The 26,042-nt window shown below is 41.5% G+C and overlaps 1 protein-coding gene across 1 annotated transcript in view; it reads right to left on the bottom strand.

Moving 5' to 3' along the window:
• The window catches only part of LOC139404869 (polypeptide N-acetylgalactosaminyltransferase 1-like), a 68,991-nt gene extending 43,285 nt beyond the window's left edge, over nt 1–25,706 (bottom strand). The window contains exon 1 of the mRNA XM_071147403.1: nt 25,052–25,706. The gene's annotated coding sequence lies outside the window, so the exon portion shown is untranslated. The remainder of the gene's footprint in view (nt 1–25,051) is intronic.
• Nucleotides 25,707–26,042: the final 336 nt, after the last annotated feature.

Below are 26,042 nucleotides of genomic sequence, written 5' to 3'. Positions count from 1 at the left end.
GTGTGTGTGTGTGTGTGCGCGCCTGTGTAAGTGTGTGTCAGATGCTAGCGTATGCCGAAACAGAGAGGTCTCCAAGGACGACATCCTCTGCTCTCAACAACAATGACAATGCCAACACACACACCAGGGTTTCCGTTAGGAAAATGTGGCTCCGGACATTTGACCGGCAGCAAATAATGATTATTTATTTTCAGGGGAAGATCAGCTGTAATACGGCAGATAGAGTGTGGGTTCTTTCAATGTAATTGTCTGTATCATTTCCAATCCCCCAATACTTTCTTTTTAAACAAACATTCTATTGTATTATGTTCCCTTAACCCTTCCACCCCTGTCCTAATTTGAGTAAATTAATGGACAACAATACTTAGGCTTCTACTTCTAGTTGATACATACTATCTACATTAAACACATGGCACATTTCACACTAGTTATTTATTTATTTTAGTCCCACCCTCAACCCTTCCCATCAACAGCACCCACCTGTAGCACGCTCTCCAGCAGGTATATCTCACTGGTCATCCCCAAAGCCAACACCTCCTTTGGCCGCCTTTCCTTCCAGTTCTCTGCTGCCAATGACTGGAACGAATTGCAAAAATCGCTGAAGTTGGAGACTTATATTTCCCTCACTAACTTTAAGCATCAGCTATCTGATCAGCTAACCGATCGCTGCAGCTGTACATAGTCCATCTGTAAGTAGCCCACCCAATCTCCCTACCTCATCCCCATATTGTTTTTATTTACTTTTCTGCCCCCTCTGCACACCAGTAGTTCTACTTGCACATCATCATCATCATCTGCACATTTATCACTTCAGTGTTAATTTGCTAAATTGTAATTACTTCGCTACTATGGCCTATTTATTGCCTTTTCTCCCCACGCAATTTACACACACTGCATATAGACTTTTTCTATTGTGTTATTGACTCTGTTTATTCCATGTGTAACTCTGTGTTGTTGTTTGTGTACCACTGCTTTGCTTTATCTTGGCCAGGTCACAGTTGTAAATGAGAACTTGTTCTCAACTGGCCTACCTGGTTAAATAAAGGTGAATTTTTATATATATATATATATATATATATATATATATATATATCTCTGAAAACCATCCAGTTTGGATTTCTACTTGCCAAATATTCTTCAACGGCGCTGTGATGTTTCACAAAAGTTCTGATCCTTTCTATTCTCATTGATTCTACAGATAGTAAAAATATTCATCTTTAATTTACTAAGAGTATTATTATACGATTGATTGAATGGCTATGGCTTTCAGATCACCCAGTAGTGCAATCTGCAGACTTAGCTCCAGGTTAATGTGATTTCTCAGCCATCCTGAACCTGCGACCAAACACCAAGCTAGACATATATGAACTAGAGGTCGACTGATTATGATTTTTCAACGCCGGTACCGATTATTGGAGGACCAAAAAAGCCGATACCGATTAATCTGACTTTTTTTTTTTTTTTGTAATAATGACAATTACAACAATACTGAATGAACACTTATTTTAACTTAATATAACACATCAATAAAAGCAATTTAGCCTCAAATAAATAATGAAACATGTTCAATTTGGTTTAAATAATGCAAAAACAAAGTGTTGGAGAAGTAAAAGTGCAATATGTGCCATGTAAGAAAGCTAAAGTTTCAGTTCCTTGCTCAGAACATGAGAACACATGAAAGCTGGTGGTTCCTTTTAACATGAGTCTTCAATAGTCCCAGGTAAGAAGATTTAGGTTATAGTTATTCTAGGAATTATAGGACTATTTCTCTCTATACGATTTGTATTTCATTAACCTTTGATTCATTTGATTAACCTTTGATTAACCTTTGACTGGATGTTCTTATAGGCACTTTAGTATTGCCAGTGTAACAGTATAACTTCCATCTCTCCTCGCCGCTACCTGGGCTCGAACCAGGAACACATCAACAACAGCCACCCTCGAAGCATCGTTACCCATCGCTCCACAAAAGCTGCGGCCCTTGCAGAGCAAGGGGAACAACTACTCCAAGTCTCAAAGCGAGTGACATGTGAAACACTATTAGCGCGCACCCCGCTAACTAGCTAGCTATTTCACAGCAGTTACACCAGCCTAATTTTGGGAGATGATAGGCTTGAAGTCATAAACAGCGCAATGCTTGAAGCATTGCGAAGAGCTGCTGGCAAAACGCACGAAAGTGCTGTTTGAATGAATGCTTACGAGCCTGCTGCTGCCTACCACCGCTCAGTCAGACTGCTCTATCAAATCATAGACTTAATTATAACATAATAACACACAGAAATATGAGCCTTAGGTCATTAATATGGTCGAATCCAGAAACTATCATTTTGAAAATAAAAAGTTTATTCTTTCAGTGAAATACAGAACCGTTCTGTATTTTATCTAACGGGTGGCCTCCCTAAGTCTAAATATTCTTGTTACATTGTACAACCTTCAATGTTATGTCAAAATTACGTAAAATTCTGGCAAATTAGTTCGCAACGAGCCAAGCGGCCCAAACTGTTGCATATACACTGACTCTGCGTGCAATGAACGCAAGAGAAGTGACACAATTTCACCTGGTTAATATTGCCTGCTAACCTGGATTTCTTTTAGCTAAATATGCAGGTTTAAAAATATAAACTTCGGTGTATTGATTTTAAGAAAGGCATTGATGTTTATGGTTAGGTACACGTTGGAGCAATGACAGTCCTTTTTCGCGAATGCGCACCGCATCGATTATATGCAACGCAGGACACGCTAGATAAACTAGTAATATCATCAACCATGAGTAACTAGTGATTATGATTGCTTGATTGTTTTCTATAAGACAAGTTAAATGCTAGCTAGCAACTTACTTTGGCTTCTTACTGCATTCGCGTAACAGGCAGGCTCCTCGTGAGGCAGGTGGTTAGAGCGTTGGACTAGTTAACCGTAAGGTTGCAAGACTGAATCCCTGAGCTGACAAGGTACAAATCTGTCGTTCTGGCGCCTGAACAAGGCAGTTAACCCACCGTTCCTAGGCCGTCATTGAAAATAAGAAAGTGTTCTTAACTGACTTGCCTAGTTAAATAAAGTTGTGAAAATATATATATATTTAAGAATAAAAATAAAAATCGGCAAAATCGGCGTCCAAAAATACAGATTTCCGATTGTTATGAAAACTTGAAATCGGCCCTAATTAATCGGCCATTCCGATTAATCGGCTGACCTCTAATATGAACAGTACAAAAACAAGTAATGTAATGATTCTGTCTCTTCACAGCCAAACCTGGACAACTGGGATGGTTGTATCCCCTCATAACATTCTATTGGTTGTATCCCCCACATAATATTCTATTGTTGTATAACCACATAACATTATATTGGTTGTATCCTCCACATAACATTCTATTGGTTGTATCCTCCACATAACATTCTATTGGTTGTATCCCCTCATAACATTATATTGGTTGTATCCTCCACATAACATTATATTGGTTCTATTGGTTGTATCCTCCACATAACATTCTATTGGTTCTATTGGTTGTATCCTCCACATAACATTCTATTGGTTCTATTGGTTGTATCCTCCACATAACATTCTATTGGTTGTATCCCCCACATAACATTCTATTGGTTGTATCCTCCACATAACATTCTATTGGTTGTATCCTCCACATAACATTCTATTGGTTGTATCCCCTCATAACATTATATTGGTTGTATCCTTCACATAACATTCTATTGGTTGTATCCTCCACATAACATTCTATTGGTTGTATCCCCTCATAACATTCTATTGGTTGTATCCTCCACATAACATTCTATTGGTTGTATCCTCCACATAACATTCTATTGGTTGTATCCCCACATAACATTATATTGGTTGTATCCTCCACATAACATTCTATTGTTGTATCCCCCACATAACATTATATTGGTTGTATCCTCCACATAACATTCTATTGGTTGTATCCCCTCATAACATTATATTGGTTGTATCCCCCACATAACATTCTATTGGTTGTATCCTCCACATAACATTCTATTGGTTGTATCCTCCACATAACATTCTATTGGTTGTATCCCCTCATAACATTATATTGGTTGTATCCTCCACATAACATTCTATTGGTTGTATCCTCCACATAACATTCTATTGGTTGTATCCCCTCATAACATTATATTGGTTGTATCCTCCACATAACATTCTATTGGTTCTATTGGTTGTATCCTCCACATAACATTCTATTGGTTCTATTGGTTGTATCCTCCACATAACATTCTATTGGTTCTATTGGTTGTATCCTCCACATAACATTCTATTGGTTGTATCCCCCACATAACATTCTATTGGTTGTATCCTCCACATAACATTCTATTGGTTGTATCCCCTCATAACATTATATTGGTTGTATCCTCCACATAACATTCTATTGGTTGTATCCTCCACATAACATTCTATTGGTTGTATCCTCCACATAACATTCTATTGGTTGTATCCCCACATAACATTATATTGGTTGTATCCTCCACATAACATTCTATTGTTGTATCCCCCACATAACATTATATTGGTTGTATCCTCCACATAACATTCTATTGGTTGTATCCCCTCATAACATTATATTGGTTGTATCCCCCACATAACATTCTATTGGTTGTATCCTCCACATAACATTCTATTGGTTGTATCCTCCACATAACATTCTATTGGTTGTATCCCCCACATAACATTCTATTGGTTCTATTGGTTGTATCCTCCACATAACATTCTATTCGTTGTATCCCCACATAACATTATATTGGTTGTGTCCCCCACATAACATTCTATTAGTTGTATCCCCCACATAACATTCTATTGGTTGTATCACCACATAACATTATATTGGTTGTATCCTCCACATAACATTCTATTGGTTGTATCACCACATAACATTATATTGGTTGTATCCCCCACATAACATTCTATTGGTTGTATCACCACATAACATTATATTGGTTATATCCCCTCATAACATTCTATTGGTTGTATCCTCTCATAACATTCTATTGGTTGTATCCTCCACATAACATTATATTGGTTGTATCCTCCACATAACATTCTATTGGTTCTATTGGTTGTATCCTCCACATAACATTCTATTGGTTGTATCCTCCACATAACATTCTATTGGTTCTATTGGTTGTATCCCCCACATAACATTCTATTGGTTGTATCCTCCACATAACATTATATTGGTTGTATCCCCCACATAACATTCTATTGGTTGTATCCCCTCATAACATTATATTGGTTGTATCACCACATAACATTCTATTGGTTGTATCCCCCACATAACATTCTATTGGTTGTATCCTCTCATAACATTCTATTGGTTGTATCCTCCACATAACATTATATTGGTTATATTGGTTGTATCCTCCACATAACATTCTATTGGTTGTATCCTCCACATAACATTCTATTGGTTGTATCCTCCACATAACATTCTATTGGTTGTACACTCCACATAACATTCTATTGGTTGTATCACCACATAACATTCTATTGGTTGTATCCTCCACATAACATTATATTCGTTGTATCACCACATAACATTATATTGGTTGTATCCTCCACATAACATTCTATTGGTTGTATCCTCCACATAACATTATATTGGTTGTATCCTCCACATAACATTCTATTGGTTGTATCCCCTCATAACATTATATTGGTTGTATCCTCCATATAACATTCTATTGGTTCTATTGGTTGTATCCTCCACATAACATTCTATTGGTTGTATCCTCCACATAACATTCTATTGGTTGTATCCTCCACATAACATTCTATTGGTTGTATCCTCCACATAACATTCTATTGGTTGTATCACCACATAACATTATATTGGTTGTATCCTCCACATAACATTCTATTGGTTGTATCCTCCACATAACATTCTATTGGTTCTATTGGTTGTATCCTCCACATAACATTATATTGGTTCTATTGGTTGTATCCTCCACATAACATTCTATTGGTTGTATCCTCCACATAACATTCTATTGGTTGTATCCTCCACATAACATTCTATTGGTTGTATCCTCCACATAACATTCTATTGGTTGTATCCTCCACATAACATTATATTGGTTCTATTGGTTGTATCCTCCACATAACATTCTATTGGTTGTATCCCCCACATAACATTCTATTGGTTGTATCCCCCACATAACATTCTATTGGTTGTATCCCCCACATAACATTCTATTGGTTGTACCCACATAACATTCTATTGGTTGTATCCCCCACATAACATTCTATTGGTTGTATCCCCCACATAACATTCTATTGGTTGTATCCCCTCATAACATTCTATTGGTTGTATCCCCCACATAACATTCTATTGGTTGTATCCCCCTACATAACATTCTATTGGTTGTATCCCCCCACATAACATTCTATTGGTTGTACCCACATAACATTCTATTGGTTGTATCCCCCCACATAACATTCTATTGGTTGTACCCACATAACATTCTATTGGTTGTATCCCCCACATAACATTCTATTGGTTGTATCCCCCCACATAACATTCTATTGGTTGTACCCACATAACATTATATTGGTTGTATCCTCCACATAACATTATATTGGTTGTATGCCCCACATAACATTCTATTGGTTGTATCCCCTCATAACATTATATTGGTTGTATCACCACATAACATTCTATTGGTTGTATCCCCCACATAACATTCTATTGGTTGTATCCTCTCATAACATTCTATTGGTTGTATCCTCCACATAACATTATATTGGTTATATTGGTTGTATCCTCCACATAACATTATATTGGTTATATTGGTTGTATCCTCCACATAACATTCTATTGGTTGTATCCTCCACATAACATTCTATTGGTTGTATCCTCCACATAACATTCTATTGGTTGTATCACCACATAACATTATATTGGTTGTATCCTCCATATAACATTCTATTGGTTCTATTGGTTGTATCCTCCACATAACATTCTATTGGTTGTATCCTCCACATAACATTCTATTGGTTGTATCCTCCACATAACATTCTATTGGTTGTATCCTCCACATAACATTCTATTGGTTGTATCCCCCACATAACATTCTATTGGTTGTATCCCCCACATAACATTCTATTGGTTGTATCCCCCACATAACATTCTATTGGTTGTATCCTCCACATAACATTCTATTGGTTGTATCCCCCACATAACATTCTATTGGTTGTATCCCCTCATAACATTCTATTGGTTGTATCCCCCACATAACATTCTATTGGTTGTATCCCCCTACATAACATTCTATTGGTTGTACCCACATAACATTCTATTGGTTGTATCCCCCCACATAACATTCTATTGGTTGTATCCCCCCACATAACATTCTATTGGTTGTACCCACATAACATTCTATTGGTTGTATCCCCCCACATAACATTCTATTGGTTGTACCCACATAACATTCTATTGGTTGTATCCCCCACATAACATTCTATTGGTTGTATCCCCCCACATAACATTCTATTGGTTGTACCCACATAACATTATATTGGTTGTATCCTCCACATAACATTATATTGGTTGTATGCCCCACATAACATTCTATTGGTTGTATCCTCCACATAACATTCTATTGGTTCTATTGGTTGTATCCTCCACATAACATTCTATTGGTTGTATCCCCCACATAACATTCTATTGGTTGTATCCCCCCAAATAACATTCTATTGGTTGTACCCACATAACATTCTATTGGTTGTATCACCACATAACATTCTATTGTTGTATCCCCTCATAACATTCTATTGGTTGTACCCACATAACATTATATTGGTTGTATCCCCTCATAACATTCTATTGGTTGTATCCTCCACATAACATTCTATTGGTTGTATCACCACATAACATTATATTGGTTGTATCCTCCACATAACATTCTATTGGTTGTATCCTCCACATAACATTCTATTGGTTGTATCCCCCACATAACATTCTATTGGTTGTATCCCCCACATAACATTCTATTGGTTGTATCCTCCACATAACATTCTATTGGTTCTATTGGTTGTATCCCCTCATAACATTCTATTGGTTGTATCCCCCACATAACATTCTATTGGTTGTATCCCCCTACATAACATTCTATTGGTTGTACCCACATAACATTCTATTGGTTGTATCCCCCCACATAACATTCTATTGGTTGTATCCCCCCACATAACATTCTATTGGTTGTACCCACATAACATTCTATTGGTTGTATCCCCCCACATAACATTCTATTGGTTGTACCCACATAACATTCTATTGGTTGTATCCCCCACATAACATTCTATTGGTTGTATCCCCCCACATAACATTCTATTGGTTGTATCCCCCACATAACATTCTATTGGTTGTATCCCCCACATAACATTCTATTGGTTGTATCCCCCACATAACATTCTATTGGTTGTATCCCCCACATAACATTATATTGGTTGTATCCTCCACATAACATTCTATTGGTTGTACCCACATAACATTATATTGGTTGTATCCTCCACATAACATTATATTGGTTGTATGCCCCACATAACATTCTATTGGTTGTATCCTCCACATAACATTCTATTGGTTCTATTGGTTGTATCCTCCACATAACATTCTATTGGTTGTATCCCCCACATAACATTCTATTGGTTGTATCCCCCCACATAACATTCTATTGGTTGTACCCACATAACATTCTATTGGTTGTATCACCACATAACATTCCATTGGTTGTATCCCCTCATAACATTCCCCACACAACAAGAATTCGGTATAATCATTTCAGTTGAAAAGCTCTAAGCTTTGAATCCAGCGTTGTTTCGTATATCAGTTCATAAACCACGTGCCAAGGAATCGGCACATTGAAAAACTATTTTGCAACCTGTATGGTGGTAGCATTGAAATTTTCCAGACATTTAAGTAATTTAACCTGATGAGGGCGTACACCCACAGTGCTCAGGATGACAGAAATCACATTATGTTAATTCATCTTAACAGAACATGCAACTCCAGGATGTCACAGCGTCTGTCCTTCCTATCAAATTCTGATACTAATTTGAAGATGTTAGAATAACTGTCCACATTTACTTTTCCTCAGTCAACAAGACCACTAACGATTATCACTAGCCTGTCAATCTACAATCACCCATAGTAGAAAAGTTGACCTATTCTATTGGTGCAACAAAATAAATAGCCTTTTCAAAACAGACTCTGGGACAGTTGTGGGACGATAGATCCCAAAGCCATACAACCAGTAGGTCTAGGATACACAAACAAAACTTTAAAAAGCAATGAGGCTGATGCAACAGATTAGAACGTTTAGCGTATAGAGTTTATAAACTATTATTTCTACACATCATAAGCGCATCAATGCGCACAAGGCAGTAGGTTACGTGCGAATGTTCGTTCAATAATGGAGTGCAACGCAAAAACAGTGCAACGCATATATACGAGAGGTTTGATGTGACAGAGATTAAAATATCTGTCACATGAAATGTAGAAAGACAGGAGCTCTAAAGATGCAACAACTACATGGGTTGCTAATATGAATAGGGTTGCTAATATGAATAGGGTTGCTAATATGAATAGGGTTGCTAATATGTATAGGGTTGCTAATATGTATAGGGTTGCTAATGTGAATAGGGTTGCTAATATGAATAGGGTTGCTAATGTGAATAGGGTTGCTAATATGTATAGGGTTGCTAATATGAATAGGGTTGCTAATATGAATAGGGTTGCTAATATGAATAGGGTTGCTAATATGAATAGGGTTGCTAATATGAATAGGATTGCTAATATGAATAGGGTTGCTAATATGAATAGGGTTGCTAATATGAATAGGGTTGCTAATGTGAATAGGGTTGCTAATATGAATAGGGTTGCTAATATGAATAGGGTTGCTAATATGAATAGGGTTGAAGATTGGCTACTGGACAATGAAAGAAAGTTGATTTGAAAACCAATAAATAGAAAAGGCTACTGGTTTCAAGGGCATGTGAAATACTTTTTTGGCTAGGCTACTTTGAAGCAAGCCTCATAATATGATGTAAACCAGGGGTGTCAAAGTCAAATGGACGGAGGGCCAAATAAAAAAATCAGCTACAAGACGAGGGCCGGACTGTTCGAATGTTCATTGAAAAATGTTTAAATGACGCATATAGTCTAGTGAACCTAATTGAACCTACTGAAAACCTAACAAATATATTACAATATGATCAGATAAATAAAGCAATATTTTCTTATGGCTCTGTCAGTAATCTTTAATTTTCAACAGACACAAAAGACAAATTTCCTTTATATAAATATCCCCATAACATGAACATTAAATGAAAGAAACCGGTATTCAAGGCACCATCAGTAGACTATATTTTCTATTTTAGCAAAAGTGGGCTAAATTTACTTCAAAGAAAAAACAATAATAGCAATTTTCTATCATCCACTCAACTGAAATATTTTTAAAATATAATTGGATTGAAATACAAAAAAATAAAGTGCAAAAATCTATTAATCAAAAACAACACTTTGTTTAAGGAGAAGTAACATGCAGTGAAAACAAATATTAAATTTTAACTTTTAAACTTGAACTGAGTAAAAACTCTAAATATGTGATTGCACAGTAATGTTCACTTGTTTGAGGTTGAGGGTGATACTTGGTGGTGTCCCATCTTTTCCACAAGTTCATCAATGTTCGGGGTAAGGCTCTGAGCTGAAGAAATCCTCAGAATTGAGTGGAGGTGTTCAGCAGTAAGTCGACTTCTGTGTGATGTTTTGTTCAGGTTCATCAAAGAAAACAGTTGTTCACACAGGTATGTGCTGCCAAACATAGACAACGTTTGAGCAGCCTGGATGCGCAGCTGGGGCATTGTGCCGGGGAGGAAACGGGCGAACTCCGCAGCACCCACTGCCGCATATTTTGCCCTCAGTGCATCATTGCATTGGAGGTCAATCAACTCCATTTGGAGGTTTGGTGGTGAGCTTTCCACGTCAACAGCAAATGGGTTACCGAGCAGTTCCAACCTGCTTTTTTGTGCTTCAAAGTCAGCAAATCGGCGTCGAAAGTCAGCGGCAAGCATACCTATTTTATCAGCCAACTGTGTGCTCGGGAACGCACTGGTAGAGAGCTTCTCTTTCATGGTCTGGCAGCTGGGAAAGTGGCTCAAATTTTCTTTCCGCATCTGCGTCTCCCACAGAGTCAGTTTGGTTTTAAATGCCTTCACTGTACTGTACATATCAGAGATGACACGATCCCGACCCTGCAGCTGCAAGTTTATTGCATTCAGATGACTCGTAATGTCACACAGAAAAGCCATTTCACACAGAAACATTTCGTCTCGGAGTTGTGTTGTGTCTTTCCCTTTGCTGTCCAAGAACAGACAAATCTCCTCACGAAGCTCGAAACATCTTTGAAGCACCTTTCCCTGGCTTAGCCATCGCACCTCTGTGTGATAAGGCAAATCACCATGCTCCGTTTCTAACTCCGTCAGAAATGCCTTGAACTGGCGGTGATTCAAACCTTTGGCTCTGATAAAGTTAACTGTGCGCGTGATGATGCTCATTACATGCTCCATTTTCAAGGCTTTACCGCACAACGCTTCCTGGTGTATGATACAATGATAAGCTGTCAGCTCACCTGTCGCGTTTTCCTCTTGCATCTTTTCCCGTATCTTCGCCACCAGTCCGCTCCTGTGTCCACACATCGCAGGTGCTCCGTCGGTTGTCAAACCCACGAGTTTTTCCCAAGGCAGCTCCATCTCATTTACACATCTTGACACCTCTTCATACAAATCATGCCCCGTAGTTGTGCCATGCATAGGACGTAAAGCCAAAAACTCCTCTGTCACGCTTAGGTTGGAGTCCACTCCGCGGATGAAAATTGACAACTGGGCAATGTCAGAAATGTCGGTGCTCTCATCCACAGCCAAGGAATATGCAATAAAATCTTTTCCCTTTTTCACAAGCTGCTCTTTTAGATTGATGGACAACTGGTCTACTCTCTCGGCAATGGTGTTTCTGCTCAGACTCACATTTAAAAAGAGTTGCCTTTTTTCTGGGCAAACTTCGTCACAAACTTTAATCATGCAGTTTTTGATGAAATCCCCCTCCGTAAATGGCCGGGCTGATTTAGCGATCTCTTCTGCCAAAATAAAACTGGCCTTGACAGTTGCGTCCGCGTGTGTGTCCGCGTGTTTCGTTTCATAATGTCGTCTCAGATTATACTCTTTCAGTACCGCCACACTTTCTCCACACAGAAGACACACAGGTTTTCCAGCTACCTTCGTGAACATATACTCCGACTCCCACCTTGTTTGAAACCCCCGGTTCTCAGTATCCACCTTCCGTTTTGCCATTTTTGATGGGTATCTGAAAGTTAATTTTACTGTGATGCTGACGACTGCTGTGCCAATAAATATTGAAATGAAGCAGCCTACTGCTCGGTGCGTCACCTTTGCATTGTGGGAAATGTAGTATTGGTGCGTGTAAAAGATCTGCGGGCTGCCGGCTTGCTGCGGGCCGGTTCTAATAATAAATCAAGATCATCCCAGGGGCCGTAAAAAACCTTCTTGCGGGCCGGATGTGGCCCGCGGGCCTTGACTCTGACATATGTGATGTAAACATTCAGGTTTCAAACAATTAAGTAGGCTATATGTTTTCAAAATGCATACTGCCTCCAGCTCATTGCAAAGTGGTGTGTGAACCAGTGCTGAAGCCTGGTTACCGTTGTCTATGCACTTGATTAACGAATGGGAAGCACGCTTCAATTACCAGTAAAAAAAATTAAAATAGTAGCTCTTTTTAATTATGGCCATAAAAACAGTTTTTAACACGCGATTGCATTTTGAATTGTTGTGCAATGATTGAGCTTATAAAAGCATGTTTCACTCCAGCAGCAACGAAGGAGCTGTTTGAGGCTTGAGGAGCTGTTTGAGGAGCTGTTTGAGGACTTAGGAGCTGTTTGAGGATGGAGGAGCTGTTTGAGGGTTGAGGAGCTGTTTGAGGAGCTGTTTGAGGATTGAGGAGCTGTTTGGGGAGCTGCTTGAGGGTTGAGGAGCTGTTTGAGCTGCTTCCTGTTTACAGAGAGTGGTGACTGCTGAGCAGAGGAAAAGGAACAACATAGACACTGAAACCACATTGACAGACCTGGGCCTACATGTACACCAGTCCACCTACACAAACCAACACCGTCCAGATCTCTTGTCCTCTACAGGATATAACCAACTGTAGCTAGTGACAGTCCAGATCTCTTGTAATCTAGCTACAGTAGGTTATATCCTGTAGCCACAGTCCAGATCTCTTGTCCTCTAGCTACAGTAGGTTATATCCTGTAGTCACAGTCCAGAAATCTTGTCCTCTAGCTACAGTAGGTTATATCCTGTAGTCACAGTCCAGATCTTTTGTCCTCTAGCTACAGTAGGTTATATCCTGTAGTCACAGTCCAGATCTCTTGTCCTCTAGCTACAGTAGGTTATATCCTGTAGTAACAGTCCAGATCTATTAATCCCTCTCGCTCTCTCCCCTCCAACTCATTCTCCCCCTTATCTTCTTTCCTCTTATCCCCTCTCCTCCTATCATCTTATTCTCTCCTCTCATCCCCTCTCCCCTTCATCCCCTCTTCTCATTTTTCATTTAGCAGACACTCTTATCCAGAGCGACTTCCAGCAGCAATTAGGGTTAAGTGCCTTGCACAAGGGCACATCGACAGATCTTTCCCCTAGTCGGCTCAGGGATTCTTCTCCTCTCATCCCCTCTCTTCATATCCCCTCTGATCTCCTTTCCTATTCTCTTCTCCTCTCATCCCCTCTCTTCATATCCCCTCTGATCTCCTTTCCTATTCTCTTCTCTCATCCCCTCTCTTCATATCCCCTCTGATCTCCTTTCCTATTCTCCTCTTCCGAACATTTCTCATTTTCCTCATGTTTCTGACGCCAGCATGACATTCCCAACGTTCTCAATCCCAGCTGGGTTGGCATTCCCAGCCAAATGACTCACGCGGGAAAGTGTTGAATATTTTTGGTCACATGACCACACTCGCTTCCTCTTCCAGTAAAAGGCCAGAAGCCATGGGACAGGTTGATACACCCTGGGATATGGTTTTACACAAACACACACAGAAACGCACAACTGCTTTGTCTGTCTGTCTGTCTGCAACCCCCCAGTCCTCCATCCTCTCTCACTACAGACGCTACACCGATATAGTAGGAGTAATAAATGAGTCACTCAATAGACTGTTGGTTGCTGTAAAATGTAACTATCATTGACTAGGCACAGACCCAGACACACAGTCACATGCACAGTCACGCACACGCACACACACACACACACACACACACACACACACACACACACACACACAAACCTAACCTGGGCCAGCACCAGTAGCAATGCAAATGAGAACTATATCAATATTACATTTAGCACTTCTTCACACAGTGCACAAAGCTTAACACACACACACAGTCTTGGTATTGTAATTGTAGAAGTGTGATATTGGTATTCGACAGTGTAGGCCAAGAGGTCCGTTCTAACTCCTCCCAACACTAGAAGTCCGTTCTAACTCCTCCCAACACTAGAGGTCCGTTCTAACTCCTCCCAACACTAGAGGTCCGTTCTAACTCCTCCCAACACTAGAGGTCCGTTCTAACTCCTCCCAACACTAGAGGTCCGTTCTAACTCCTTCCAACACTAGAGGTCCGTTCTAACTCCTCCCAACACTAGTGGTCCGTTCTAACTCCTCCCAACACTAGAGGTCTGTTCTAACTCCTCCCAACACTAGTGGGAGCAGAGTTGAGACATCCAGAAAAGTCATTCTGATCTGTGGCTGCTGACCCACATGAGGCAGGTTGCCACTGATCACACACACACACACACACACACACACACACACAATGGGCCTGTTGTTCTCTAGCCCAGCGGCTGAGGGTAGATATGCTTATCAGAAGGAGAGAGAGAGAAGGAAAGAGAGAAAGAGAGAGGGGAAGGGGTCTCTCTACTCTCTCGGTCTCCCCATCTCTCATCCCCTCACACAACAGTGGGCTGGGTGAAATAACAGACATGTGAAAAAGATGCAAGCCACTGTGAAAGGGAAAGCTAGGCCACAATAGGCCAGTCCAATAGAAAGCTATCCTCTGTTGGTCTGTAGGGTGAGTGGAGTAGTACTGCTCTGCTCCCAGTTATCCCTCTAAATCCTGTCTACTCCAGGCCTTCCTGACTTAACCAGCTCTGCTCTGACTGGGGCACTCAGCCAACACACACACACACCATACGCACAGCACACATGACAATGAAACACACTCACTCACAAAGCAGACAGACACACAGAGACATACTCAATCATTCACAGACAGACAGACAAACTGAAGACTCTTGTGATTGGAGACGTGTGTGTGTGTGTGTGTGTGTGTGTGTGTGTGTGTGTGTGAGTGATTGACTCAATGAGTCAGCAGAATTTGGACACATTACATTTCCTCTGAGGGGGGGGCACCATGGAAACCAGGCCTTTCCTGTGGGGGTCGTATCTCCTACTAAAACAGATGCTGAAGGAGAGGCACACATAGGGTGGTGGGCCGAAGCCCCGTCGAGGGAGGAGATTATTTTTTATATACGACTGTAAAACTATTTTATGATGACTATAACATTTGTTGGCACCTTCAATTCCTGCACATTTTCTCATAAAAAATATTTCAACACAAATTTGCCCAACTGTTAAACTTGGAATCAATCAGAACTCCCATAAACACTCCTCGTGATGAAGGCAGCCAATGGCCTGCTTCTATCTTCGATGTAAACACAGCCTCTTGTGAAAACTCCAGCTGTTGCCTGATCAACAGGAACAGATATAGCTCGCTCCCCAAGACTGAAACAAGATAAATATATGTTTTTGAGGGCACAGACTTTGTTAGCGGGCCGAGACGGTGGCACTGTATTATCCTCAAAGTGGGCAAAGAAGGTGTTTAGTTTGTCTGGAAGCATGACGTCGGTATCCGTGACGTGGCTGTTTTTGTTTTGTAGCCCGTGATTTCCTGTAGACCCTGCCACATACTGAGCGGTTGAATTGCGACTCCACCATGTCCCTGTACCAGCAGTTCGCTTGTTTGATTGCCTTGAGGATGGAATAATTACACTATTTCCCATCAATGAATCGGCTAAAAAGCATTATTTCGCAATGTTTTTTAAAAATTATATTATTATTCTTGCCTGCGGCAACTTTATTTAATCAACTTTTCTATTTTTTTCCTGGACAAAAGCCAGTTAACAGAAACCCTGACACACGTACACAACCACACATACACACGTACACATACACACGACCCCAGCACACATTGTCAGGAGGGGAGGGGGGCGAAACTAGGCCCAGTGTCCTCACTGTTGAGGACACTGGAGGCTCTGCCTCTATGTCTATTAGGAGGCAGAGAGGACCGGAGGATATCTGGCACAACATCATCTGAATACTAATCTGCAGAACAACACAAACAGCTGAAAAACAAACTGCAGAAAAACTGGATGAAGAACTGAATCAGTCATTTTGGATAAAAGGGGGAACAGCTTGTCTTGAGGCTCTGGGAAACCCAGAGAGAAACATTAGACTAGAAACACTGTCCATCTGACTGGTACATAGTACACACTGTCATCTTCTGTCTGACCTCACCCTAAACATGAACCACTAGTCTACCATTATGTCCTGAGTCTCTCCATCATAAAAATTATATTCCACCATTTAAGAGAGGAGCACCATAAACATCACAAGGCTTTACACTCCCTTTAGAGCTCCGAGTGGTTTCTGACTTCCATACTTCCTTTAGAGCTCTGAGTGGTTTCTGACTTCCATACTTCCTTTAGAGCTCTGAGTGGTTTCTGACTTCCATACTTCCTTTAGAGCTCTGAGTGGTTTCTGACTTCCATACTTCCTTTAGAGCTCTGAGTGGTTTCTGACTTCCATACTTCCTTTAGAGCTCTGAGTGGTTCCTGACTTCTACACTCCCTTTAGAGCTCTGAGTGGTTCCTGACTTCTACACTCCTTAGAGAGCTCTGAGTGGTTCCTGACTTCCATACTTCCTTTAGAGCTCTGAGTGGTTCCTGACTTCTACACTCCCTTTAGAGCTCCGAGTGGTTCCTGACTTCTACACTCCCTTTAGAGCTCTGAGTGATTCCTGACTTCTACACTCCTTAGAGAGCTCTGAGTGGTTCCTGCGTTCTATTACAGCATATAAGAGAGGAAGTAACTGAGAGGCTTTACTAGAATGGAAAACATGACTAACATCATGTGAACTCTTGACTATAGAAAACTATTGCATAGGCGGGGCGAGCTCTTGGTTCAATACAGCATCTTGGTGCCCCTGGGTGGGGCTCAGGCGGGCGGACACTGACATACAAAATAAAAAAAGTTACATTTACCAAATGCTTCAATCTGAAGCAATTTAAAGTAATGTGTGCATACATGGAATTCACTATCCTGGCATTGCAAGCACCATGCTCTACCTACTGAGCTACAGATGACCAATCAGGGCTGTAAAAAAAGGTTTGTAAAACCTGACGTTTATGGTTCTCCTGTCTTAAATGGTGAGACACACAGTCATCTCACAGTGATTCCTTGGTGGCATCACACCCTCCCACATGGTGTTAGCTAGCCTTGGCGAATTATCAACCTCACACAGCAGAGACACACTACCCAGCCAGAACGTATGTGTTGAGTGTGCGATAGGTGATTCCTGCCTGTGTGTGTGTGTGTGTGTGTGTGTGTGTGAGAGGAGAGAGAGAGTGTGTGTGGTTATATAAATATTACAGTGGGGAGAACAAGTATTTGATACACTGCCGATTTTGCAGGTTTTCCTACTTACAAAGCATGTAGAGGACTGTAATTTTTATCATAGGTGCACTTCAACTGTGAGAGACAGAATCTAAAACAAAAATCCAGAAAATCACATTGTATGATTTTTAAGTAATTAATTTGCATTTTATTGCATGACATAAGTATTTGATAACCTACCAACCAGTAAGAATTCCGGCTCTCACAGACCTGTTAGTTTTTCTTTAAGAAGCCCTCCTGTTCTCCACTCATTATCTGTATTAACTGCACCTGTTTGAACTCGTTACCTGTATAAAAGACACCTGTCCACACACTTAATCAAACAGACTCCAACCTCTCCACAAAGGCCAAGACCAGAGAGCTGTGTAAGGACATCAGGGATACAATTGTAGACCTGCACAAGGCTGGGATGGGCTACAGGACAATAGGCAAGCAGCTTGGTGAGAAGGCAACAACTGTTGGTGCAATTATTAGAAAATGGAAGAAGTTCAAGATGCCGGTCAATCACCTTCGGTCTGGGGCTCCATGCAAGATCTCACCTCGTGAGGCATCAATGATCATGAGGAAGGTGAGGGATCAGCCCAGAACTACACGGCAGGACCTGGTCAATGGCCCGAAGAGAGCTGGGACCACAGTCTAAAAGAAAACCATTAGTAACACACTACGCCGTCATGGATTAAAATCCTGCAGCGCACGCAAGGTCCCCCTGCTCAAGCCAGCGCATGTCCAGGCCCATCTGAAGTTTGCCAATGACCATCTGGATGATCCAGAGGAGGAATGGGAGAAGGTCATGTGGTCTGATGAGACAAAAATAGAGCTTTTTGGTCTAAACTCCACTTGCCGTGTTGAGGAAGAAGAAGGATGAGTACAACCCCAAGAACACCATCCCAACCTTGAAGCATGGAGGTGGAAACATCATTCTTTGGGGATGCTTTTCTGCAAAGGGGACTGGACGACTGCACCGTATTGAGGGGAGGATGGATGGGGCCATGTATCGCGAGATCTTGGCCAACAACCTCCTTCCCTCAGTAAGAGCATTGAAGATGGGTCGTAGCTGGGTCTTCCAGCATGACAACGACCCGAAACACACAGCCGGGGCAACTAAGGAGTGGCTCCGTAAGAAGCATCTCAAGGTCCTGGAGTGGCCTAGCCAGTATCCAGACCTGAACCCAATAGAAAATCTTTGGAGGGAGCTGAAAGTCCGTATTGCCCAGCAACAGCCCCAAAACCTGAAGGATCTGGGTCTGTATGGAGGAGTGGGCCAAAATCCCTGCTGCAGTGTGTGCAACCTGGTCAAGAACTACAGGAAACGTATATTCTCTGTAATTGCAAACAAAGGATTCTGTACCAAAGTTATGCTTTTCTGATGTATCAAATACTTATGCCATGCAATAAAATGCAAATTCCTTACTTAAAAATCATACAATGTGATTTTCTGGATTTTTGTTTTAGATTCCGTCTCTCACAGTTGAAGTGTACCTATGATAAAAATTACAGACCTCTACATGCTTTGTAAGTAGAAAAACCTGCAAAATCGGCAGTGTATCAAATACTTGTTCTCCCCACTGTATATATATATATACACACCTACACTGAGTGTACAAAGAATAAGGAACACCTTCCAAACATTGAGCTGCACCCCCCTTCACCCTCAGAAAAGCCTCAATTCGTTGGGGTGGGATCTACAAGGTGTTGAAAGAGTTCCACAGGGATGCTGGCCCATGTTGACTCCAATGCTTCCCACAGTTGTGTCAAGTTGGCTGGATGTTCTTTGGATGCTGGACCATTCTTCATACACACAGGAAACTGTTGAGTGTGAAAAACCCAGCAGCGTTGCAGTTCTAGTTCAAAGGCACTTAAATCTTTTGTCTTGCCCACTCACCCTCTGAAAGGCCACATACACATTCTACTGTATGTCTCCAGTCTTAAACATAATTCTTTAACCTGTCTCAACATCTTCATCTACACCGATTGAAGTGGACTTACAAATTACATCAATAAGGGATCATAGGTTTCACCTGGAATCACCTGGTCTGTCTGTCATGGAAAGAGCAAGGAAAGAGTTCCTAATGTTTTGTACACTCAGTGTGTGTGTGTGGAGCTGGCAAGGCTCCCCAGTGGCACAGGCTGACCTGACCCACTTCTGCGTGCAATTCTATCCCTGATATGACCCTATGAGCAGCCAGAGGACACACACAACACACACACACACACAAAGCCTGAGAGGCAAAAACAGTAACATGGTGCTCTCTCTCTCACGCCACCCCTCTGCCTCACTCCCCTCTCTGTATCTCGCTCCTTCTCTCTCCATGGTCACTCTGAGTTTACAATCAGTGCCTCTACTATCTGATCTAACTATGACAAACATCCGGAAAAAAACTCCCAGGTAAGGAGTGTGCAGTATATCAGTTTATATCAGACCATCAGATCAGAGAGAAGAACATGATGAAGCAGACTGGTAGAGTGAATGTATCTGATCAACACTGCACTAGGATTATGGAGAGCCTGTGGTAGCCTAGATGCTACAGACGTCTCTGAAAGATGCTAGACACAATCTTCATAAATAAGGCCCTTCTAAAATTCAGAACCTTTTGAAGATGAAAAATAAAATCAGAGTATGTTTCATTTATGACATCTTCCTGTTCCGAAGGTCAGTCAATGTTGAAATCCAAAACCCAGTTTGATTTGAGTGTTTTTAAAGTACATTAGCTAAAAACTGACTGATCAAATAGAGAATCGTTAAGCTATTTGCTGATGTTTGCCTGACTAGCCTCAAAGTCAAGAAAAACCCTCCTTGTGTCAAAACTGTTCTTTCAATATGAATATCTTGTAAAACAGGGCTCTCTGTGTGTGTGTGTGTGTGTGTGTGTGTGTGTGTGTGTGTGTGTGTGTGTGTGTGTGTGTGTGTGTGTCTACATGTAACGTGCGTTGTTTGAGGGAGACCAAGGCGCAGCGTAATTTGTGGTCATCATATTTATTTAAATGAGAACCAGCAACAAAATAAAGTGAAACCAAAACGACCGTACCGTTTTGTAGGCTACAAGAGCTGTACAAAAACAAGATCCCACAACATAGGTGGGAAAAAGGCTACCTAAGTATGATTCCCAATCAGAGACAATGATAGACAGCTGCCTCTGATTGGGAACCACACTCGGGCCAAACACAAAGAAATACAAAAAATAGATTGCCCACCCCACATCACATCCTGACCTCACCAAATAGAGAAATAAAACGGCTCTCTAAGGTCAGGGCGTGACACTACAATCAATGACAGTTCTGATCAGCATCAGTCAGATTTCACCATGAGTCTCTGTAAACCAGGAGTTTCCAACAGGTCAATCGCGAGCCTACCTATGAGTAGCTTGCCAAACAATTCTGAAAGTAAATGCAATTTACACATGTTCCACCGCAAACAGTCATTAACAAATCTCACAAGTATTAGACACAGCAAGCAGTCAGCTACTATCTAATCAACACAACATTGACATCATCCCACCCCTGGTTAGACACTATTGGCTTAAAAAGCCAAACCTAACACAATATCTGCCTATTTATTTCCAGCAATATTTCCCCTGTCTGTCTGTGTGGTGCAGGCGTTTGTCTATCACTCTGTGTGTAGCCAGTGGATGTGATAACCATCTTGTGGGTTGACTGAAATACTTTCCCCAAAACTTTCTAGATATAATGTTACCTTTCAAAGTAGGCTTACCTGGCAGAAGTATATCATGAGTAAGTATATAATTTCTATTTTTATTTGTTCTTTTCAAACTTCAAACCATGAAAAGAGCAGCAGCAGTAGCTTACAGAACCATGGCTAGACTGGCACATTAGACAGCACATTCCTCAGCACATTCCTCACTTGATAGATGCCAATTAAAGGGGAATTACACTCTAAAATAAAAATGTGTTAGTTTTCTTCCAGACCTAAAAAAAGGTTTTTCGATGTGATTTAACAGAAGATCAAATTTAATTGTTTCTCTATGAACAATGGTAATTTTGAGAGTCAAAAGCCTCAATAATCTAAAACCAGGAAAAATATAACTGAGAAAACAATTTTGGAAAATATAAAACATATTTTGGTTGTTTTATGAACCATTATTTGACCAGGTTGACAGAAAACATAGTGTACAAGAGAAAGTAGTGCACTAGGGACCTGGGGAAGAGTTGCAGAGGAGTGGAGAACTACATGCCTATTTGAAAGCTAGAAAAGGAATTGCAGCTTGCGACATGTTTAAAAAACAATGGAGAGAGAGAGAGAGAGAGAGATAGAAGAGTTAAGGATAGAGAAAGAAGGTGAGAGAGAATTTTCTCTCTGGCAGCAGCTTTCCTTATAGCCATCAGATGTATAGCCCCCTATGTGTGTCTGAGTGATGCTGTTGTTGTTATTATGACATCATCTTATTAGCTAACATCAGTAGCGATCATCTGAGATAATCTCATTGTCGTGTCAGTTGCATCGATCAATACTGGGGATCAACAGGAAATACAACAGTACATCCTTCTTCCTTCCTTCCTTCCTTCCTTCTAACTATAAAATAGATAACCATCCAATTCATCCCGTTCTGGACAGAAGTTGTTCTTAGGCACAGATCTAGGATCAGCTTGCCTTCCCCAAATCCTAACTTTACCCATTATGTGAAAAGACAACACGACCTTGGATCAGCGTCAATATCCAACTTAATCCCACTCCTAGTGTTGTTCCCCTGTCCCAGCCTTCGACACAGGGAGATAAACTAGGCCTAGGCTACATGGGCCAGTGATGAAGGTCAGTCTGAGTTATTAATATGGGATTCTGGTAGGTAACCTAGCGGGACATTAACTGAAAAGTCGCTGGTTCGAATCCTTGAGCCGACTAGGTGAAAAATCTGCCGAGATGCCCTTGAGCAAGGCAATTAACCCTAATTGCTCCTCTAAGTCTCTCCGGATAAGAGTGTATGCTAAATGACTCAAATCTACAGGCTGCAGTGATATAGATCTCTGTGGGTCAGTTATAATGATACAGGGTTTAGATATCAGGTGATACAGGGTGACTCCTCATCCCCAGTCTGCAGGGTTCTGTGTTCCGGCCACGGACCAGAGGGAACAATGGCATTCTTGTGCTGGGAGCTCCAGGTGGCTGGGGAAACCCAATCCTACCCAACCCCAGTCACCCAGTTTGAGTCTGAGCCTGCCTCACTGGCACAGCTCAGGGAGAACCAACGCTGCCTTCCTCCAGAGAGACAGCGCAGAATAGAGCTATTGTTCCACCAGAGCAACTCCAAACTACACACACTCACTAAATCCACTCTCTTAGAGAAACACACAGACAGACTCAGAAACACACACACACACCAAATAGGGGAGCACATCTGCTGTGGTCTGGACCTGAACACGCAGCAGGACAGGAAACACATCATGCAGACGCCACGGCCTTGAATTGAGGAACATGATTCATTTCCTGTGAATGCTGGACAGTAATGCCTTAAAACAGGGCTTGGCTATTGGCTAACCCACAGCATTTCCACTGTAGAAGGGTAGTAAACATGACACAATAACTTTCAGTCTCATTGAGGGGGGATTCAAAACATGGCACAACATCGCCAGACCGAGGACTTAGAGGGGCTTTGAACATCAAATGCCTGAAGTCACACATGGTTTGAGAAAGTGTGTGTGTGTGTGTGTGTGTGTGTGTGTGTGTGTGTGTGTGTGTGTGTGTGTGTGTGTGTGTGTGTGTGTGTGTGTGTGTGTGTGTGTGTGTGTGTGTGGGAGAGAGAGAGAGAGAGATTGTGCAACTGTCATTACATTTCAACTGTTGCTAAAGGACAACTGTATTCTCTCTCCCTCTTTGCGGTTCAGCTGCAGTCGTCACTCCAAGCTCAGCTCTCTGCTGCTGTAAGCAATAACACAGTGTTGTGTTTCAGTGTACACAGCCATCCATGCCCTCTGGCCACATTGTGCTCTGGGTAGCGGGGGGCCCATGCTAACAGATAAGGCCAGATAGTTTCCCTCCAGCGCTGCTCTGTTCTGCACATGTTCTCCTATTGTGCAAGCCAGAGCCACAGAGCCTGGGCCTCATCCACAGGCACAGAGTATAAATAATGGATGCCCATCTCTTCCTGCCCCTGGAGAAACATGACAGACTCATTTCATTCCCCTACATCTTCATCTGCAGCCAGAGAGTTACAGGATTGATTGTGAATCCATTTCCTTATCTATCAGATGTATAATTACAGCACTGTGAGTGCACGCTCACTGGCTCGCTCTGCTCGCATACAAAGACAAACACTCTCTTTCACACACAGAAACACACACACACATAGACCTGCTCTGGCCCGGAATCCACATACATTAACGCGCCTCTATATTAGGTTACGTGAAATGTAATCAACTTCAGGCCTATTGTAGAGCACGAGCTGGAGCTGGGAGAGGCATGCATGGCTATAGGCCTCGTTCTGGACCGACTCCAACTGACTCAGAGTTCACAGCTGGTGGTAAGAAGTCATAGTCATATTTAGTTGCTCTTATACATGTGTTGTAACGCTGTAATTACTATTGTAAAGATGTTCATTTGTTACACTAGTACTTTTGATGATTGCATTATACTAGAGTTGGTTGGAATAGGGGCTGTTACTTATATTGCATTTGTGTGATAGCTACCCAAACCACTCCATTACAAGGCTATTTTAAGTAGGCCTACTGACATTAATACAGACACGGGGAGCAACTAACAATAGGCTATATGAAGTGTTAGTGACTAGGCCTAAACCTTGGCTTACTTTCAGGTCAATGCTATTTTGTGATAAGTCATTATTGAGAGCAATATATCATCATAACAAGGGCATTTGTGAGTAGTTAGACCATTCCATCCAAATGCTCACAGAAAATAAACATTTTGGGGACAGTTTAAGCACTTGCTACAGTAAAATACATATTTCAGTAGAATAATTGATGACAGCATGAATATTGAAATTACACAGCAGCTTTTCATGTACAGGCATATATTTCCTGTCGTGGTCTACACAGTCCAACACAACATATCCAGCCTTCCTCCAGCCGACCATGTGACCGTTAGTTACCGTTACCTGGCCAGACGCTGTCAATCATCGACAACGGCAGTGCTTGCTTGCCAGCTAGCTGGTTATGGATTAGCTAGCTCAATTACCGACTGGTTTAGCATAAACAACACAATTCAACACCACTTTTCCAGCAATACATATCGGGTATTATTTGCTAACATTTAAATACGTACCTTTTGAATGAAAACGGAGAAATGTATGTGGTTTCTCCTGTGTAGCCGAGGCTTGGTTATTTAGCGAGTCGCATTCCGTATCCCAACGAACCCCCTGCTGATCTCGAACCAGTCAGATGTGCTTTGACGAACAAAATCTCCCTTGCTTGTTATAACACGCAGCTAGCCAGCTTTAGCTAGATAATGGTGTTTAAAACAATACCCAATCTAAAACTAGCTCGACGCCAAGGGCAACTGAAAACTAAATCCAGTATTATGGACACTAAACATCCAGAAAGCTAGACACGTCGACTAACGTTACCAAGCTAACTGCCAAAGACGAGATGTTCGCATGCGCTAGCAAATGGAGTGTCTGACTCTGCTCCAGTCGATGTGTGATGAAGAGATCACAGTTGTACCCCAAAAATAATCCGAGAAGAGGTCATTTCCATGTTCGAAAACTGCGACTTAAAAAATGTCTTGCGAAACGGCGTCCATTGAAAACATCGTATACTGTTAGGTCAGTACGTGATAGCAGAGCAATTTTGCCGAGTATGAGAGCTGGTAGCTTGTGTGTGTAGGCAGCACTCGGCTCGGGTTCAGAAAGCCCCTGCGGCAGTCGGTCGGGCGGCTGTCGGTTGCAGAGCACCCAGAGGCAGCATCGCACCCAATGACTGTGATCCCGATATGAAAGCATCCTCCCTCTCCAGCCCAACCCGGAAGAAAATTACAACACTGCAGTAACGTCATTCTTAATATACTGGTGGCTTTGAAATGGTTTACACATTTAATAAGGATTACTTATTAAGAAAAGCATATGCGACTTTTTAGCTGTAATAGCCTACTTGGGTCAGATGAACAAATTGGCCTATTTTGTTGCTATTCATCAAACTCGATGTAATAATGCCCTGCCCCTCTCTCAGGAATAGGCTAATTCAAGTCCTATAGCGCCATCTACACGACCCATTTATGGAGATTGTTCAATCTCCTATTTCCACTACAGTCCTGCATG

This window comes from Oncorhynchus clarkii, unplaced genomic scaffold (genome assembly GCF_045791955.1).
Source record: "Oncorhynchus clarkii lewisi isolate Uvic-CL-2024 unplaced genomic scaffold, UVic_Ocla_1.0 unplaced_contig_178_pilon_pilon, whole genome shotgun sequence".
Lineage (NCBI taxonomy): Eukaryota > Metazoa > Chordata > Actinopteri > Salmoniformes > Salmonidae > Oncorhynchus > Oncorhynchus clarkii.
The sequence above is the reverse complement of the archived record's forward strand: the minus strand, read 5'-3'. Positions and strand labels throughout refer to the sequence as shown.